The sequence below is a fragment of the Chaetura pelagica genome, unplaced genomic scaffold, assembly GCF_000747805.2.
Source record: "Chaetura pelagica isolate M959 unplaced genomic scaffold, ChaPel_1.0 scaffold698, whole genome shotgun sequence".
Taxonomy (NCBI): Eukaryota; Metazoa; Chordata; class Aves; order Apodiformes; family Apodidae; genus Chaetura; species Chaetura pelagica.
Window position 1 is genome coordinate 410,737 of NW_009954236.1, and position 15,678 is coordinate 426,414.

Below are 15,678 nucleotides of genomic sequence, written 5' to 3' on the forward strand. Positions count from 1 at the left end.
GTGCATACCCCACCCAGAAGCAGCTTAGAAACAGCCAACAAAAATAACTTGACAACTTGCTGGAGCAACCCAGCAGTGGGATACAGCTGCTGCAAGGCTGCAGCTCCCCAGCAATGGGGAGAAGAGGTGGTTGATTCTCCAGGGTGTTTTTCAAGCTTGTGAGGAGCTCTGGGACATGAGAAAGTCCAGGTTTTACAAGATAAAGGCTATCAGGGTTCTGGGAGGTGGCTCTGGGCTGGTGTGTCCTGTGGAAGAGGCTCTTGTTGAGTTGAAGCACCTGAGGGCTGATGATGGGTCTGAACTTGAGTGTTTCCCAGCGAGTCTTGAGTTTTCTAGTAGCAGGGAGACAAGCCTGGAGGCTGTGGAATGGTCTGAGACTGGGTTTTCCAACTTGGGTGATGCTGCAAGTGCTCTCTGAGTGGTGAAAGTGGGGTTTCACTTCATCATAATGTAATTATCATTATATTGCAATAACGTTTTAATTAAACATTTTAAATGGAGGAATTTTGAAATATTCTTCCTGGACTTCCCAGAGCCTCTTGGGCTTCTGCAAGGAGAGGGAGCAGTTCCAAAAGGAACAGGGTTTTGAACAGGTTGCCAGCTGGAATGCTCTGGTGTTCGTGAACATCTTTGTGGTTGGAAGGTCTCTTCATCCCCTAGTCATTAAATAAAGCACTGCTAATCAAGTGTAATTGCAGGCTTTGTTTTTGTTGAAGAACTTGCTGCTTAACTATTAATCATTTCAGTAGCTGGAAGTCTAAGCTCTGTGGTGCTGTTCTGTGTGTTCCTGGAATGGGGCATTTTCTCCAGGAAAATGATTATTTTCTGTGTAACTGACACGTAGGTTTCTCTGTAGTTCTGCTAACCAGGGAATTTCCAGACCTTGGGTGTAGTGGATCCACTGCCTCCATGGCTTTCCCGCACGTGTTCCCTCATACTGATCCCAGAATATGCTTTGGAAATCATTGACGTTTTGATTTTTGTTTTAAAAAATCGTGTGTTTTCCTTTCTCCCAGTCCAGAATCTACTCGTGATCAGAACATCTGTAGGAGGTGCTGGAGAAGCTTTAACTCCTCCTCCACATGATCTGTGTCTTTGCCAGGTGGGGGCTCTGCCTGTCTCACCTCCCCCTGCACAAAGTGACACAAATTTGTTGCCACACAATGTGAAGCTCTTGCTGCATCCAAAGTGTTTCCCACCAGCCTCCTTGTGCTGGAATTATTGGCCTGTTGGGCTTGACCTGACACACAGGGCTCATCTATTCCTCCTTAAGCAAACAGAGGGGAAGGGAAGCTAAAGACAGTCAATCCAGCTAATTAGTTCTGTAAATTAAAAGCTAAAGAGCAGGCAATGCTGCAATCCCTGTGTGTTTAGTGGTTAGAAGAGCCACAAATCTGCATCTCCAGCTGCCAGAATGCCTTGAGCTAAAAATAAGTTTTTCTTTTAAATTGTAATCGTTTTACATGGAAAATTGTCTCTGTGTATCCTCTGGGAATGGGATTTAGGCTGCTGGGTGCATTTCAAAAGCTGGCCTGTCAGGTGGTCTGGGCATTAGCATGTGTTTTGTCCCATTTGTTTGAGCTTACAAAAAACTTGGAGACCACCAGGGTTTGGTGGAAACAAAGCTTAACTTGAAAAGCTCCCCCTTGATTTCCTGGGTACAGTAACATGCAATTAGTTTTCACCTTAAAAGGTAGAGAGCATCATATTTTAAATCAAGCTGAGGCTCTGAGCACTCAGACTCCTGGGAATGCACCGTGGCAGTTCCCACTTGCAGCTGATGCTGAGGAAAGGGCATGGTTTGGATTAACCTGAGGTAAAAATACAAGTATGAGGTGTAGAGAGACAGTCCTGTCAAAGCTGGGATGTATTCCAGGGATTTGCTCAAGTATCCCAGGATTTGTCTTTGTGGAGGATACCAGGCCCTGGTGTTTTGTCCACATGTTGGGTCTGTTCAGCCTGGATTAAAAAAGGTTCCAGGGAGACCTTAGAGCACCTTCCAGGGCCTGAAGGGGCTCCAGGAAAGCTGGGGAGGGACTTGGGACAAGGGCAGGGAGGGAGAGGACAAGGGGGGATGGATTAAAAGTGGGAGAGGGGAGATTGAGGTTGGACATGAGGAGGAAATTGTTGGGTGTGAGGGTGGTGAGAGCCTGGCCCAGGTTGCCCAGGGAAGCTGTGGCTGCCCCATCCCTGGCAGTGTTGAAGGGCAGGTTGGATGGGGCTTGGAGCAACCTGGGCTGGTGGGAGGTGTCCCTGCCCATGCAGGGGGTTGGAACTGGATGATCTTTAAGGTCCCTTCCAACCCAAACCATTTATGATTCTGCATTGGTATCCTGAGGATCAGCAATGCCATGTAGGAAGGGTAAGGAAGCAGGAATCCTGGCAATGTTCAGCTCCACTGCTTCCTTTTAGACTGTGGAAGCTGTGCTAGGTATGTTGGATATGTCCTGTACTGAGAATAAAACACAAAAGCTTTTTGTCTTTCTGCTAATTACCCAGTTCTGAACATTCCCTGTCAGTATTATGTGATAATTTTTCTTGCTCTGCTAATGCCTTTCCCACCTTCATTTTATCCTTCCTCTTACAGAACTTGACTTGTAAAAGAAACAACCAGAAGCCTGATGCAATATTCCAGGGGGATCTGCTGCTTGGATTGCAGCTCCTTGTATGCAGAAGGGAACAGCCACATCCAGGATCCAGAGAGTCACCACTGGGCAGAAAGGCAGGGTCAGTGTTCCTTATCAGGCCTTGAAGAGGTAGTTGGGCACCAGTATGGTTTACATCCATGTCAAATTAGTGGCTATACCACTGAATTGTTTCTCAGTTTATTAATTTCAGCACAAATTACCTGGGAAATAGACCCCAGCTGCTATCAGTTATTTCCCTGTTAATAGGGAAGGTTGCAAGGAATGGCTGGATTCTTATCAGAGCTGAAATCTTTGGCAGGCTTCCAGCAGAGCCTGTGGATGGCTCTTGTTTCCCTAATACTTCATATTTTTGCTGGGGTCTTAAGAGCAATTAGATTAGTGGGAAATGATAGAGCAGAGGCTCTGGATTCCTCAAAGTGGTGCATGAAGTGATGGTTAAAATTGGGTAGAAGTTAATGTGAGGTAGTTGCAGACCAGTGGGCTGCTTATTGTAATCCTACACAACCACCTTTACCTCAATCACAGAATCCCAGACTGGTTTGGGTTGGAAGGGACCTTAAAGACCATCCAGTCCCACCCCCTGCATGGGCAGGGACACCTCCCACCAGCCCAGGTTGCTCCAAGCCCCATCCAACCTGCCCTTGAACACTGCCAGGGATGGGGCAGCCACAGCTTCCCTGGGCAACCTGGGCCAGGCTCTCACCACCCTCACATCCAAGAATTCCTTTCTCATGTCCAACCTCAATCTCCCCTCTCCCAGTTTTCATCCATCCCCCTTGTCCTCTCCCTCCCTGCCCTTGTCCCAAGTCCCTCCCCAGCTTTCCTGGAGCCCCTTCAGGCACTGGAAGGTGCTCTTAAGTTCTCCCTGGAGCCTTTTTTTCTCCAGGCTGAACACTCCCAGCTCTCTCAACCTGTCTTTATAAACCAGAAAATATAGACAATTTAAAAATACAACCAATAAAACCAACTGTGGCTTTCTGTTCAAGTGAAAGCCTAAAAAAACCCCAGTGAACCAGATGTGTTGGGAGGACTCCCTAAGAATGACAAACTCCTGTCCCTGCTCCTCCCAGTGCCCTCGGATTAACAGTTTTGAATTTGAGGCTAATTTTCTCCTGCAGCAGTTTTAATCTTGCATTCACAGAGCTCAGTTCTCTTTGGAAAAAATGACTGTATGTTCCTCCTGTCAGCCAAGCCCTGCCCTGGGTGGGTGTGAAAAGGAACAAGGAAGGAAAACAGACTCAATTTCAGTGAGTGCACTGGGTGAATATTGAGTTGCAAGATGGTTTGTGTTGGAAGAATCACCTAGCCTGATGGCACAGGGATTTCATTGTCCCTAAATCATCCCAGATATGGTAATAACCATACCCAGAGACTAATATTGCTGAACATAATTTCTGAGAAATGGGTCCTTATCCTGCAGTTTGCAGAGATGAAATGGAGCTCTGGTTAAACTCACAATTTACAGTGTGAGCCCATCCTCAGTGGTGAGGGTTGGGAAGGAGGTGGCACAGGGGGAGCTGATCCTCAGTGAAGTTTGATTGAGGCTAATGAGGAGACAGTGACTAATAAAGAGCTCTAGTAAGGTGCCATTAGGACTTAGGATGGTTTTAAAAAAAACCTTTTTGACAATTTGGGTTTTTAACCTCCTTGCAAAAGGGACTTTTTAAGGCAGCAGAAAATCTATGGCGTGACAGAAAAAATAGCACCAGAAAGCATCAGGGAAAAGTTCCTAAATGTGAGATCTATTACAATTCATTAAAGCCTCCAAACAAGAACATTTTCTCACCTTACGTGCATAAAACCAGCCTGAAGAAAGTACAAAGAGGCCATAGAAGGAATGGTGCTACAGGGGCTGCAGATGACCCAGAGCTGTAGGATCTCATCTCTCCACCTTCCAAAGCACCTGCAGACTTTTGCAATTTACTACTGGATACTTTAGCCCCACGCTTTCTAGGTTTCCCCTTCTGAACAGCTTTGCTAGCAGATTTAATTTTATCTTAATCATCCCACTGAGTTGCAAAGCAAGTCTGAATGCAAGAAAATCTTTTACTTTGGGTTTTTTAACCAGTTTCCTTCTGGGCACCAGCTCTCCCCTGCTCTTCAGCTTGTTGGTTGCTCTTGCTGTGCAGAGGTGAGTGTAGACAGCAGTGGTGAAGCAAGAGAAGAGTTATTATTAGGTTATCATTAGTCTAATTACTCTAGATTTCTATTTTCACACTGCCTTCATTCTAAGTAAGTGCTGTCTTGGTGCTTATTATTGATGGAAATAAGTGTTAATCTAAGAACTGAATATACATGTTAGTGGGTTTTTAGTCTAGCCTGATTGGGCAATTAAATTAGGTTTTCTTATCATTCCTTTCATACTGGAGATAATACCAGAGGTTGTTCCTATGCTGAGAGTGTTTGGTGAATAGATTTTGTTGGACTGTAGCCTGGTTAAGGTGCCCAGGTTTCCCTGCCAAACCATGACCAGCTTAGCTTCCTTGTTGGCAAGCCCTGCAGCAATCAAAGGAAGGAAAATTCCATTGATACTGATTTAATTTCTCGTGCAGGGTTGCAGAGGTCAGCCGGGTCCTGTTGCTGGCAGGGGAAGGTTGGGTTTGGCAGCCTCGCTGGGCCTCCCTCCCCGGGGGTTTGGGTGCTGCTGTGTAGCTGATTAACACCATTTTGATTAAACAGCCTGTTCCTTCCCTTCACCACACGGTGGTACCAGGAAACACAGAATCGGGATTGGAAGCCAACAAGCAGTGTCCAAACCCAGCACGAGCTGCCAGAGAACAAACCTGGGAGCCTGAAGCCTGGTTTGTCACCATCGCACGTGTGTTGTTTGCTTTCAGAAAGCGGGAGGAGGCTCCTCCAGCGACCACGGTCACCCTGCTGCCTTCAGAGGAGCCACATCAGGCAGATAATAATCCCCTGAGCAATATGAGTCCCCTCTGAGCCTCTAATGTATCTGTAGATGTGTGTGCTTTCCAGTTTCTGTTATATTTTTTGCTTGAAATCCAGCCAGGAGTGCTCAGCTTGTCATCAGTTTGCAGGCATAGCTGTCACCTCCCAGGAACCCCCCTGTGGTGCAGCAAGGCTTTGAACCTGGGCTTCCCAAATTCTATTTTAAGAATCCCTGGACCATTCCTTTACTTCCTCAGGCAGTTATTGCAGCTGCTGTGACACATGTCCTGAAAGTTTAAGCCTGAACTAGAGCTGCTGCTATCCATCTCATCTCTCCTCAACTGGGGAAGGGATACTTTAACCCCACCCCAGATTTAAATAGGTATCATATAAGCCTGGTCACTCTGGGGCTTGATGGTACAACCTGCTGATACCAGACTTGCTGAATCTTCAACCTAAGATCACAGAATCGATCAGATTGTTCAAAGAAAATGATACTTTGTTGTAAAGCTTCTTGTGCTTTTTGTCACGTTGCCTTTTGCTGTTGTGTGCCAGGATTTGTGCTTTGCTCTTAGGAGCTAAATCTAGGACATGGATTGTAATGTTTGTCCTAGATGCTCATTAAAAGTGGGACTAGCTTGATTTTTGTGATGCTGTAGAACCCTGTGCTTAGTTTACTAGCCCAGCTACTTTTCCCAGCAGTGCATTTGTTATCCCTCACATAATTCCATCCTGGAATGTGTGTTGGGCTGAAGCAATGCCAGACATTGCAGAGAGCTGGTTTTCCTTCACCTTTTCCATAATGAAATACCTTCCTTTTTGGGTTATCACCTTCTAACACGTGCTTTGCATGTTTGCCTTTACCAGGGAGCAGTGTGTAAAGTGGGAAAGGAAGTGGCTGCTTCCCAGAGTTGGTGAGATTGCATGTGAAAAGCACTTGACACCCTCATGATACTTCCTTGAAGTGAATACAGAATGGAAAGATGAGCTCCTGGTAGGCCAGACTCCTTCCTTTTCTTCACTCCCTGCTTGGGGCAGGGTTTTATGCATTTATTGGGGTGGGAATTTTTGCATTTATGGGATGATGTGGGCAAAACACCACCCAGAATTACAGGGGAAGGGCTGAAAGCAGAGTTTTCCAGTCCCAAATGTAAATGCTGTGGCTTGAAGATGTAGCAAACATTGGAATCAAATGTGTCAGGGAGATCTGAGTGTGTGTTGGACTGAAAAATGCCCTTTTTTTCACATGTCTCCAGTGCACAGGCCCTGTCACCCTGCCCTGCTAGTTCCTAGCTAGCAAATCTCTTTTTTTTCAGTGATTAGCCAAATGAGCAGACCAGGGTTCTTACTCTGGAAATACTTTGGAAGTTGGGCTTGTTGTTTAACTCAGTAAATGAACAAGCAAAGGATGAACCAGCCCTAAGCTGAGCTTATGGTTTGTGTTTGGGGAGGAAAAGGCAAGTCCAGCTCAGCCTGAGGGGCACACTGCTCAGCCTGAGGTGTGCTGGTCCCAGCTAGGTTGTATTCCATACTGGAATACCTGGCTGCACACATGAGGAAACAGATGGTTGAAGATATAACACCCCAATGTCATCCCAAGGTCCCTCTCCTGCTGGGTGCTCAGCCCAGGCTCCTGCCCCGAGCGCCGGGATTGACTTTTCCACATCCAAAGCCTTGGGTTCCTGCCCGGGATGGGGAAACGGTGCCTGAGCAGGGAGCTCGTGACTCAGCCGGGTGGAGGCCAAGACAGAACTGGGGCTTCCCTGCACTTTGTGCATCTCCCCCGGCAGCAGTTCCCATCGCAGCTGCCTTGAGTCCCCGTGCAGTGCCGGGCTCTCCTCAGCAGAGGGACCTGCCGGCGCCCACATCTGCACTGGGAGGAAACTGCCTCCCTTTTCCCTGTGACTGGAGCTCAGAACTGCAGGACCATAAGAGGGCTGATACTCTAGGTATGCTGGTTTTCCCTCGTTCTTGATCCGGCCTGGTTTGTACAACCCTGCCATTTCACTGGAAAAATTAATTTCTAAGGCCACAGTGAAGATATTTAAACCCATCCCTTTCTGCCTCTGTCTTCCTCATCTGAAACACTTGTGGCAGCAGGTGAGCTCGTGCCAAAAGTGAGCTGGTGATCTTGTAGAGGGACATTTGTCCCTTGGCAATTGACTCCCATATTAATTTCCAAGGAGCTGGCAAACAGCTGCCAAAAACCTGTTTTCCATCCCAGTTGATCAATATTAACTTTCAGCAAGTGTGTGGTGGGACTGGGTGTTGACAGCTCATAGCAGCATATCTCCTGAACTGCTTTAAGGACTGTAGAATACCCTTATATTTAAGAAAAGGCTTTCAAGTTTAATAATGTCTTTGATTATTTTAAGTTTTTTTATGTTCTTGTGTTATGAATTCTTGCATGTGAATGTTGGAACACATTTCTCTGTCAAAAAATATTGAGGCCCTGGTGGTAAAACTGTCTGAGGAACCCTCTTCACAGTGGCAGAGGAGAGACCCAGCCCCAGAGGAGCAAGGAGACAAGTTTCAATCACACAGGTGACCACAAAGGTTAGCAAAAGAAAGAGAAAAATAAGCTTCTTGCTTTTGATCTTAGAAATTATCTTTTCTGAGCAAATCTAGAGTATGACAATGAAATGAGACCAGCATGCCAAGAATCAGGCAGGTGGGGTTTTAGCCTGTGAATGGAAAACACTTTGGGCTGAACTTTTAATGCCTATATGGGCACTAGAGAGTAATTCTGGAAGGGGATTTTTCTGGTTAAGGATCATCAAGTGGGTTCCTTGCTCATGAGTGGAGGTGTAAGTACTGCAGGTAAACACACCAAGAAATGCACCAAGCTTCTCCTCAGAGAGCCAGAAAAGGCCCAGCTGGACAGTCCTTCCATTGCTCCTACAAACCACAAGTGCCTCTTGTGGAAAGAAGAGTGTCTGAAGGGCCATCTCTGAGCCCCCTTCCTTGACTCATCACAAAGATGAGAGGAGAAAAAGGGCAATTTAAATAGTCAAGCAGCAAAATACCAACCCTCTGTTTCTTCACCATGTTAGTGTGCTGCAAGCCTTGCAACACTGCAGACTCTGTAAGAGCCTCACTAACTCCAGAAACTATTTGGTTTTGTGATGCTGATGAAGGACAAATAGATGGTCTTTTGCCAGGTATTCAAGTTTCTGATGTCCCTGAACCTGTTGTGCCTTTTGTTCCTTCCCCAACAAGGAAAACCATTGAGCACCGTGTAGTTGTAGCTGCTACCTGGCCATGCAGAGCTGGCTGAGTCAGATCTGAGCTGCTGCCCAGTTTTCATCACTTTCTAAAAGACAGAAAACAAGGGTTATTGGAAGAGAAGCTGGAGACCTGCTTTTCTCTCCCTGAATGCTGAAGGCATCTCTTTCCCACACCTTTCCAGCAAACTGTGCTTGTTTTATGGCTTCCTGCATAATACAAGTGGTGGTGAGGTCAAAATATTCCTAGTCGGGATCATTTCTCATATTCTGGAAGTTTATTTCTCTTGGTTATTTTGGGGATGTGGCTTTTCAAGGCTGGATGTGTGCAACAAGTCTCTGTTTTGTAAGAGAACTGAGAAGTAAAATCCTGCCAGTCATGAGTTGTGTCAGTTCTGAACAAATCAGAAAGGAAGTCTGAGGTATTTGGTTATTCCCCCCCAAGGAAAATAGTTTACTGGGGTCTTTAGGCTTCTCCTCAGGATTTCTGAAATTCATTCCCAGTTTTGAAATGCTTTGTTGGTTTGTTTTTCACTCTGAATGATGGGCCAAACTGTGGAATGGGGTAATCAGGGTGTTTTTCTGTGCCCTGTTAAGCAGGACGAGGCTTGTTCAGTTACATGAGGCTTGAGACTGTGAACACTGGAATGACATTTTCCTCTTGCTGGAGCTCTGAGTTTCTGTTGAACTGTGCTTTTGTTTTCCCTTACTCTGTCTGGAGAAACTGAGACCTGTGTGCTCTGGAAGTAGCACAAAACTGAGGGCATTTATTTGTATTCACTTAAAAGCCCCATCACTTGTTTACAATTTCTTAAACCTAAAAGGACCATAAAAACCGACTGTACTTAACAGGGTTGTTTACTCAGCTTTTTCCCTGGCCAGGGGACAGTGAAAACAGGCCTGGCAGTTTCACTTCTGTTTACAGTTTCTAATAGTTTTCTTTCATGTTATCACTCCCTCCCTGACACTCCACTGAAATAAACTACAAACAGATTTGGCTGCTAATTGAAAACAAAATTTGCTGGCTAAACTCTCTGTAAATAACTTGCCACCTGGGCTGCAAACCTGCTTTAAAAATGAAAAAGAAAAGAAAGCCAATTTGCTTCGTACTATACAAAAGTCTTTTTCAGGTGTAGCTTGAGCCACACTTGACCTCTTGTTTTTCCTTGGAAACAGGGAGCTGAAGTCACTGGAGCCTGCAGAGATCTGCCCGGGTGTGTGTGAGCCACGGCACGTGCAGCCAGCAGAGTCCGAGTCTGTAGCAGCTTGTGGTGAATCCAAAAGGTTGAGGGGGAGCCAAGGCTGACTGGGTTGTGAAAACAGCTCCTCTGAGGTCCTAGGAGATAGCCAGAGGTTGGGACAGCCCCAGATGCAGTTGGGCAGAGCTTTATCAGCCTCACAGAACTGGAAGACTGAAAAGCAAGTCTCGTCTCCCACTCGCCCCTCAGATGATGCTGAGAAGAAATGTCTGGGTTTGAAACAGATTATTTTCTCCTTTTGTTTGTGTGTCAAGGGCTGTGCCTTGTGTAGGCAGAGGAGCAGACCACCACTCCTTTATTTGCATCCAGGAAGGGAAGGTAACTGATACAGGAGACCAGCAGTGATTGTATCCATGACAACCAGCAGATATGGCCTCCTGCCTCATTCCCCATTGCCTCCCCTGCCTTCCTTGGGCTCATCCCAGCTCTGCAAGTCCCTCTTCTCAAGGCATCTCTTGGCTTCAGTTCAGTGTTCCTGAGAGATAGGTGCAAAATTGACAAACTGAGTGTGTTTCCTGGAGCAAAATTCACAAATTAAGCACGTTTCCTGGAGCCAACAGCTTAATCAGCTCTGCTGGTAAAACTCCTCCCTGGCTTGAGCTGCGTGTGCTTCAGCCAGGGGCACCCCAGGAGATGTTTCAGAAGATCTGGTCTACAGAGGGACAGCATGGTTTTCAGTCATACCACATGGAAGCAGGGTGGGCTTAGCAGGCTGGGAATTCATCATCATAGTATCATGGTTTGGGTTGGAAGGGACCTTAAAGATCACCCAGTCCCAACCCCCTGCATGGGCAGGGACACCTCCCACCAGCCCAGGCTGCTCCAAGCCCCATCCAACCTGCCCTTCAACACTGCCAGGGATGGGGCAGCCACAGCTTCCCTGGGCAACCTGGGCCAGGCTCTCACCACCTTCACACCCAAGAATTCCCTCCTCATGTCCAACCTCAGTCTCCCCTCTGCCACTTTTAATCCATCCCCCTTGTCCTCTCCCTCCCTGCCCTTGTCCCAAGTCCTTCCCCAGCTTTCCTGGAGCCCCTTCAGGCCCTGGAAGGTGCTCTAAGGTCTCCCTGGAGCCTTTTTTTCTCCAGGCTGAACATCCCAACTCTCCCAGCCTAATTCACAGAACCAGCAGACAAATTGCAGTATGGTCTGCAAAATGAAAGGTTCCAGATGTGCTGCACAGCTTCAGCAAGGCAGTGATCTGAGCCAGGCAGCCCCACACTCACCTTTGTGGGAAATACCAGCAGAGGATCAAGGTGTCTGTTCTGTGGAAAAGCCTCCATTCTGCCCAGAGCCCTCGCAGGGGAACACAAGCTGCCCTGGGCTGTGCTGCCTGAGGAGCTCCATCACTCTCCCTGTGGTGTGGGATCTGCATTCCAACTGCTGCCTGGACCTGCCTTGGGAAACACTGGCATTTGAGGCAGCTGCAATCCCACCAGGTGCTGAGGAAGGGCAAGAAGTCTTGGCAGGAAAGCAGAAGACAAATTCTGCTGGTGAAGGCAGCCAGAGTTTCTCCTTTGTGAGGGCCCTGCTTTCTATCTGCAGTGTGATGTTTGTACCACGCTGAAGAAAAATGTGTACCTGGGATCAAAACAAGGTGATCTATCATCTCTTCCTTCATGGTGGAAAAAGAAAGCAGGAGAAGCAAGGAAATCAGATGGTGAATTGAGAGCTGGGGATTAGAAGACAGGACACGGAGTTCAAGTTCTACCTATCAAAAACATGACTCAGTTTCCCTCCTAGTACAGCAGAGATAACAATGAGCCACAGAACTGATAAGTCAATCTGAAAAATACAAAGAGGGTTGCTGCAAGAACTAATTAAGCCACTCTTTCAGCTTAAACACAAAGCAGATTACACGAGTCTGTAAATTGGAGGAGGCATTTGGGCCTCAGCCTGGTGAGCTCTCGTGCCTGTGAGCTTCTTGCATTGCCTTATATGTGTAAAAGCAGCGTAGCATGAAGCAGGCAGTTAGTGAGAGGTGCTGCCTGGCTTCCTGCAGGAAAAGGAATGGATGTGGTGAGCCATGGGAGCACTGGGTTACTGTGTGTTGTGCTGGAGAATCAGTTGGGCAGCTTTTGGAATAATTGGATGTGGTGACGTGGATCAGTCTCGCTACGTCCGCTTTGGAAGTGCTTCTCTGGGGGTAACTGACTGAAGGAGTGTTGTCAACCTCCCTGGAAAGGAAAACCAGAAGCCAGCCAGCTGCAAACACACCTATAGTTGTAGTGGAGGAGGAGTTGATGGTTTTAAAACCAAACTAAAGCAGCAGCATTTGGAATTCCCAGCAAATGCACTAGTGACGAAAGGGCCAAAAGCTGATCCGGGGTCTCTGCTCAGCAGAGCAGCAGCAGCTCCCCCAGCCTGCAACTGCCTCAGAAAAAAAAGCCAGTGTATCTTTTAATCACTGTATTTAGCCATGACACTCACCCAAACAGCAGGCTCTGCTCTTCAGCTCCAGAGAGCACTCTTTGTACCCTGCTGTCAGGACAGGGGCTGCTTTTTATAGCTGCTCTTTGACTAGGAAATAAACCCTGGGGGAGAAAACTACCTCATTTCTCTTACCCAGACATCCTGCCCTGGACTTAGCAGCAATCTGGTGGGACACGTTTCACCTTCTGGCAATAACTACAATTCAGCATTATCTGGTGCAGGAATTGAGGGGAGGTCAGTCTGATAACAGCTTCTATCAGAAGATAGATGGCTTCTCTTTGAGCCCCACAACTGGGGATTGAGAAACCTTGACTTGTCTACCCAGCATTGCTGCTGAGCTGCTGTGCTGTTCCCTAGGCTTTCTGGGGGGTGTTACTGTCATTTTTTAGGACACTACCTCAACAAAACCCTCTCCTAGCCTTTCAGAAGAGATGCAGGGGATAATTGTGCACAAGTTGTTTGTGGTCTCTGCAGTGGCTTCAATTTGCTGTTTTACTTAAAGAAGTGGGCAGGATAATGTGTTAGTTTTCTTTAGATGCAGTGGTACCTGGACCTGCCTTTTCCTTCCAGCCTAAGGAAGTCATTGCTCCATAAAGCTTTGTAATTTCTGTCTTTTGTCAAGTTCATGGCCAGCTGCTTGTGTTTCTGCTGTGAAATACAAGGGGCTTTTTACATCTTGATAGACTTGCCAGGAGCTGGAAGGAGCAGTAGGTCTTGTCCCCCTTCCCTCTCTGACCTGCAATAGGCCTTGCTCTGCCTCTCAGATGCTTCCTCTGGATGTTTCCCCTTAATCTTTTGCTGACACCTTGAAGATGAAGACTTGCTTTTCCACTGGTGAGTCTACCACCCCATAAATGCCACTTCCCAACACTTCAAAAGAATTTTATTCTTAACTTTTTTTTTTTTTTTAGTGTTTATGGTAAGTCATGACCTTGGAGTCAGAAATTTCCCAGGAGTCAGTGACCAGCCTGGCTGGGATTACCCCACAGCTGCTGTGGATAACTAACTGCTCAGCACCTGATCCTGCCCAGCTTCCATGCCTAACCCTGCTGGGAGGCTGGGAGGCATTTGGTGAGTCATCACATGGGAAATGGCCTTTGTGCCTGGCATTATGGCTTAAATATTCCCTGTGGGAAGCTCCAAGTGCACCAGGATGTGACACCCAAAGGTCAAATTCATGGGAGTTGGTGTTCATAGAATGGTTTGGGTGGGAAGGGACCTTAAAGATCATCCAGTCCTACCCCCCCTGCATGGGCAGGGACACCTCCCACCAGCCCAGGCTGCTCCAAGCCCCATCCAACCTGCCCTTCAACACTGCCAGGGATGGGGCAGCCACAGCTTCCCTGGGCAACCTGGGCCAGGCTCTCACCACCCTCACATTCCAGAATTCCCTCCTCATGTCCAACCTCAATCTCCCCTCTCCCACTTTTAATCTATCCCCCTTGTCCTCTCTCTCTCCCTGCCCTTGTTAAACACTGCAGGCCACTGGGTGGTGCCTCATTTTAATCTCCTTCCAGAAAGGATGTGGAGAGCCCTGTCCTACCCCCACCCCCTCTGTGTCCCCACCCTAGAGCCATCTGATGCAGAATGAAAGGGAGATGCATTTTGGAAACCAGTGAAGGTGGTAGATGCTGGCATTGCCATCCTGGTTTTACTGATGCCATTGACAGCAGGTTGCAGCAGCTGGAGGATGGTTTTCACCAGCCTTGTACCAGGCAGTGAGGGGAAAGGATGGAGAGCTCTGGAGCTGAATGAATAACCCCCCACCAGATCTGCTTCATCTTGCTCCAACAGTAAGTGACATGAGTTTTAATTTGCTCTAAAAGGACCTCACTTAGTACCAGTCTGGTGGATTTGTGTTATTTAATTCCTTCATCTGAGGCTCCAACACTTGTGGCACAGAGCAGGGCTTGGAGAACAGCACTTGGAGCACAGCACTTCCCAGGCTTGGCTCCAACATTTACTGTCACCACAGGAATTTTCTGTGCTTGATTCCCCCACAGGCAAAAAACCCAACAAAACAAAGACACCAGCTCAACCCGAAATCACAGCAGGTCCTGATGGTGATTTAGAGATTAGCTTCAGGTGCTGGAAGGATTAAGTGGGATTTTTCAAAGCACTGGGCTTTGTCCTAATTTGGCTTTTTTTGGAGTTTGCTGCCCTCTCTGAGCAGGTGAAGGGTTGCACAGCCGTGGTTCCTGGGCCAGGTGCCCTCAGAATACAAACCCCAGCTCTACCTGCTTTCACTGAGGCTCATTAAAAATTTCCAGCCACACCTGGATGAAGTCAGCCCATAGCCATGCACCCTTTGAAAAAGTTGGGTTTGTTGTGTTGGGTTTTTTTTTTTTCACAAATAATTCTATGATGAAACATGAGAACATGGAGCTTGGAGGTTTGGTAAAAAAAGGGAGTAAAAAAGAACATTTTCCTATTTGAGAGGCAGCAGGTGAGGGTGAGGCCTGAATATTACACTTGTGCTTGAGGCACCTTTTCTCTGAGCTTCTCCAAACACTGGAGAGAGGTGGGTATGTTCCATGTTTTGTAGAGAAGGCAGGCAGGGATGAGCAGTGACTCATGGTGCATCTCAAACTTGGAATCCAGATTTCCCAGAGCAGTTTTCCTGCTCTGAGCAACAATCTGAATTGTCATAGAGTTTCTCCTCACCTTCTAGTGTTAGGTAGCAGTCAGTGAAACAGCTGGACACTCCTAGAGGGGAAAAAAGTCCTTCCCAGGCACAGAAGGGTTGGACAATTGGTGTTTGGTGTTCTTGGTGCCTTGAGGATTCCCTTTGCTAGACATGAGCAAGCAGTGAGAGCCCCTCTCACCTTGAGAGCAGCAAGCAGTGCCCCTACCAGCAGATCTAGGCTCTGTATCCAGAATTTCTCAGGGAAGGGTGTAGCTAGCAGGGATTGGATCATTCCTGATCCCCTCCTGCTACCCACAGAGGGATGTGCATGCCATAGAATCCCAGACTGGTTTGGGTGGGAAGGGACCTTAAAGACCATCCAGTCCCACCCCCTGCATGGGCAGGGACACCTCCCACCAGCCCAGGCTGCTCCAAGCCCCATCCAACCTGCCCTTCAACACTGCCAGGGATGGGGCAGCCACAGCTTCCCTGGGCAACCTGGGCCAGGCTCTCACCACCCTCACACCAAAGAATTTCCTCCTCATGTCTCACCTCAATCTCCCTCTCCCAGTTTTCATCCATCCCCCTCATCCCATCCC